This window comes from Pleurodeles waltl, chromosome 3_1, assembly GCF_031143425.1.
Source record: "Pleurodeles waltl isolate 20211129_DDA chromosome 3_1, aPleWal1.hap1.20221129, whole genome shotgun sequence".
NCBI classification, from domain to species: Eukaryota; Metazoa; Chordata; class Amphibia; order Caudata; family Salamandridae; genus Pleurodeles; species Pleurodeles waltl.
Window position 1 is genome coordinate 1090982140 of NC_090440.1, and position 4292 is coordinate 1090986431.

A 4292-nucleotide genomic window follows, 5' to 3' on the forward strand; every position below is an offset into this window, starting at 1 on the left:
AACAATACAAGACTCTTTTGTGGCCTTGTGATTAGGATGAGTACAGTTTAAATCCTTTACCATGGATCCATTGGAAGGTAAGTCTGGTGCCAGCAGCTGCAGTTATTCCAGCTCTAATAACTTATATTAAAGTTGCAGCAGTTAAAGAGCTTCTAGTTGGATCTTGAGATTGAGCTGGCCGTTCACCACGAGGTGAGCTACTACCTGTCCCAGGCCCTGCTTCTCATGCCCCCTTGATTCTTTTAACCGAGTGTCTTGGGATCTGCAACATTTAGGCCCATATTTATACTTTTTGACGCTAAACTGCGCTAACGCAGTTTAGCGTCAAAAAGTTTTGCGCCGGCTAACGCCATTCTGCAGCGCCATGCGGGCGCCGTATTTATTGAATGGCGTTAGCCGGCGCAAGCAGACCGGCGCTGCCTGGTGTGCGCGAGAAAAACCACGTACACCAGGCAGCGCCGGCGTAGGGGGAAAATGGCGCATGGGCGTCTTAAAATGGGGCAAGTCAGGTTACGTCGAAAAAATCGTCGTAACCCGACTTGCGCCATTTATTTTCGACGCCCATCCCCCATCAACATGACTCCTATCATTGTAAAGATAGGAGTCATGCCCCCTTGCCCAATGGCCATGCCCAGGGGACTTCTGTCCCCTGGGCATGGTCATTGGGCATAGTGGCATGTAGGGGGGCACAAATCAGGCCCCCCTATGCCACCAAAAATTATTTAAAAAAAATAAAAAAAATACTCACCTGAATGTCCCTGGGGTGGGTCCGTCCAGCCTTGGGTGTCCTCCTGGGGTGGGCAAGGGTGGCAGGGGGGGTCCCTGGGGGCAGGGGAGGGCACTCTGGGCTCATTTTGAGCCCACTTGTCCCTTAACGCCATGCCTGACCCAGGCGTTAAAAAGCGGCGCAAATGCGCCGTTTTTAGCAACGCCCACTCCCGGGCGTCTCTTTTGCCCGGGAGTATAAATACCACGTAAAGGCCTGGGAGTCATTTTTTAGACGGGAACGCCTCCCTTGCATATCATTAACGCAAGGAAGGGGTTCACGCTAAAAAATGACGCACATTCCGGGAACTTTGGCGCTATTCGCCTCTAACGCCATAGTATAAATATGGCGTTAGTTTGCGTTAGTTTTGCGTCGAAATTGCGTCAAAAAAAACGACGCAATTTCGGCGCAAACGGAGTATAAATATGCCCCTTAGGCCCATATTTATACTTTTTGACGCTAAACTGCGCTAACGCAGTTTAGCGTCAAAAAGTTTTGCGCCGGCTAACGCCATTCTGCAGCGCCATGCGGGCGCCGTATTTATTGAATGGCGTTAGCCGGCCTGCCTGGTGTGCGCGAGAAAAACCACGTACACCAGGCAGCGCCGGCGTAGGGGGAAAATGGCGCATGGGCGTCTTAAAATGGGGCAAGTCAGGTTACGTCGAAAAAATCGTCGTAACCCGACTTGCGCCATTTATTTTCGACGCCCATCCCCCATCAACATGACTCCTATCATTGTAAAGATAGGAGTCATGCCCCCTTGCCCAATGGCCATGCCCAGGGGACTTCTGTCCCCTGGGCATGGTCATTGGGCATAGTGGCATGTAGGGGGGCACAAATCAGGCCCCCCTATGCCACCAAAAATTATTAAAAAAAAATAAAAAAAATACTCACCTGAATGTCCCTGGGGTGGGTCCGTCCAGCCTTGGGTGTCCTCCTGGGGTGGGCAAGGGTGGCAGGGGGGGTCCCTGGGGGCAGGGGAGGGCACTCTGGGCTCATTTTGAGCCCACTTGTCCCTTAACGCCATGCCTGACCCAGGCGTTAAAAAGCGGCGCAAATGCGCCGTTTTTAGCAACGCCCACTCCCGGGCGTCTCTTTTGCCCGGGAGTATAAATACCACGTAAAGGCCTGGGAGTCATTTTTTAGACGGGAACGCCTCCCTTGCATATCATTAACGCAAGGAAGGGGTTCACGCAAAAAAATGACGCACATTCCGGGAACTTTGGCGCTATTCGCCTCTAACGCCATAGTATAAATATGGCGTTAGTTTGCGTTAGTTTTGCGTCGAAATTGCGTCAAAAAAAACGACGCAATTTCGGCGCAAACGGAGTATAAATATGCCCCTTAATGTGAAAAAAATGTGAGTGTTTAGAGTAGGCTAGTCACCCGTACACTTCAGCTTGGAATAGGACTTCTATTTTGTTGGTTTACAGAACTAGGCCATGGTAAAGAGGGACAGCCATGGGCATTAGTACTGTATTCCTACAGGTGACATTTTTGGACAGGGCGACACGAACCAAAGTGAAGGCGTTTGCCAAGATTGTTTTCATTAATCAAGAATTAAAGTTGGTGGTTGGAAGATGATCAGATACCATTGTAATTCTGACCATACATTATGTTGACTAGCCATTCAGCAGTGTTATTCCCATATGTGCTGAGCAGCTTCCACAACATCGTAGTCTTTGGGTTCCAGGGGGAGTATGGTTGCAAAGGTGGCACTTATGACATTTAAAGCAATTGACAAAAGGACACCACCAGGGACAAAGCCTGCGGCTTAATTTGACTCAGGACAGGGGTGGATGATGCTCCAGACCTTCTGGATAGGGCACAATATGAGAGATAGCCCTCCCAAGAGGGAACCCATGCTCACCCAGCACGCACACAGGGATAACCAAATTGCAGTGCCTCCCTGGGCTTGGACTCCCAGAAGGACATGCTACCAGGGCCCTCGCGAGGTCTTAAAAATGGTTACGTTTTAAAGACCCTTTGAAATCTGCACTCCACTGCTCATTAAGCCCCCTCCTGCCCTGCTTCACATACAATGTATTTTAACCCGTGGGATTGTCGGGCAATATGAGGCTTACACCCTGCGAATATTACTGACTAAACCACACTCCTGTGTGGGGTAACCTTTCTTCCCTTGGTGTCTCCTACCAGGGCAACGGTGACTCCCCAGACCAATGACATGGTTGAGGACTCTCAATGTGTCGCCCTGGTGGGTAGGAGATGAATGATGTGCAGGTGGGGCAACCCTCCATCATTGCCAGGCTGCAGTTTAAAGACTCATGCAGTCCTGTCCGGGAGAGCCAGAGATATTACTTCCTTCCCCTGCTGCCATGGGAGGCTCTTACTTGCTGTCAGCTGTGGTGGTGGGGTCGGAATTCTGGGCAAAGCACCTGGAAACACTTTCAAAATCGGGGTGGCTGATTTCTAGAGGAGAAGCATGATGGGGTGTTGTGCTGTCTCACTGTGTGGCTGGTGGATGCCAGGTGCTGACTTCTTCCCACCTCTCCTTGTAAAGGCTGCCTGTGACCCTTGAAGGTGGATCACTTGGCTCACGCATTCATGAAGAATGCAGCTAGTTGTGAGAATTAGTGGGAATTGGAGGACACATTGATCATTGATACTTTAAATGCACCTTGTGGACCTGGGATCCTCCATGGGCTATACCTATCTGAGGGTCGCTTGAACATCAATTCCCTGCTGGTTATCCCAGGCCGCAGTTGGGGCCATCACAGGGAGCTCTGCTCACTTCGTACCCCAATATAAGACCCCTGATCACCCATGCAGGCCCACCAGTCCCACTGCAGAGGTACACCACTGGTATACCTAGTCATCCCTGTTTTGAGGGGGTGGGTGCCTGGTGGGTGCCTCGTCTGAAAAGCCTGGTGTGCCTGGCTGTGCGCTGCACAGGGCTGTCTATGGTGTCCCATGGCTGCTCATGTGCACCACCTTGGGTGACCACTTCTGCGGCTAGGAATGTCCCCTGCTTGCTAGTAGGTGATGGTTGCCATCTAGGCCCCCTCAGGCTTTGGTCTCCGATCTGACCCCACTTTATAAAAGAGGGTCCCACTCCTTCTGGCACCCATGGAATGGATTCAGCTCTTCCACGCTGTGACATCCAACTACTGCCTCAGATCAGACATGGCTGAATTTAAGCCTATTACTAAGCGCAGGAAAAGAACAAACCAGGATTCCCTTAGTAGCAAAAAAATGGGACAGCTGTTGACATAGAAATAGGACTAAATGTCAACACTGCACTGACCAGTGCCAACATTGAGTCCTAATTCTATGCCAATTGCTTTTCTGATTTTATGTGTATGTATGTATATATTTATATATATATATATATATATATATGTAGAATGGCTTTGTAAATAAATCTCGTCATAATTCAGCAATTGTTGGGAGTGCCGCTTTTCTACAATTCATTTTGAGATATTAAAATATGAGTCCTGCGTCCATAATGGTGCACCAGCTCCGTAATGCTAGCGTTGGAAGAACAGCAGGAGCAGTTTAAATTTTT

At 49.7% G+C, this 4292-nt stretch overlaps 1 pseudogene; it reads left to right on the forward strand.

Annotated features, from left to right (window-relative positions):
• Positions 1 to 3296: 3296 nt before the first annotated feature.
• LOC138286334 (5.8S ribosomal RNA) lies at positions 3297 to 3450 on the forward strand (annotated as a pseudogene).
• The last annotated feature ends 842 nt before the right edge of the window (positions 3451 to 4292 follow it).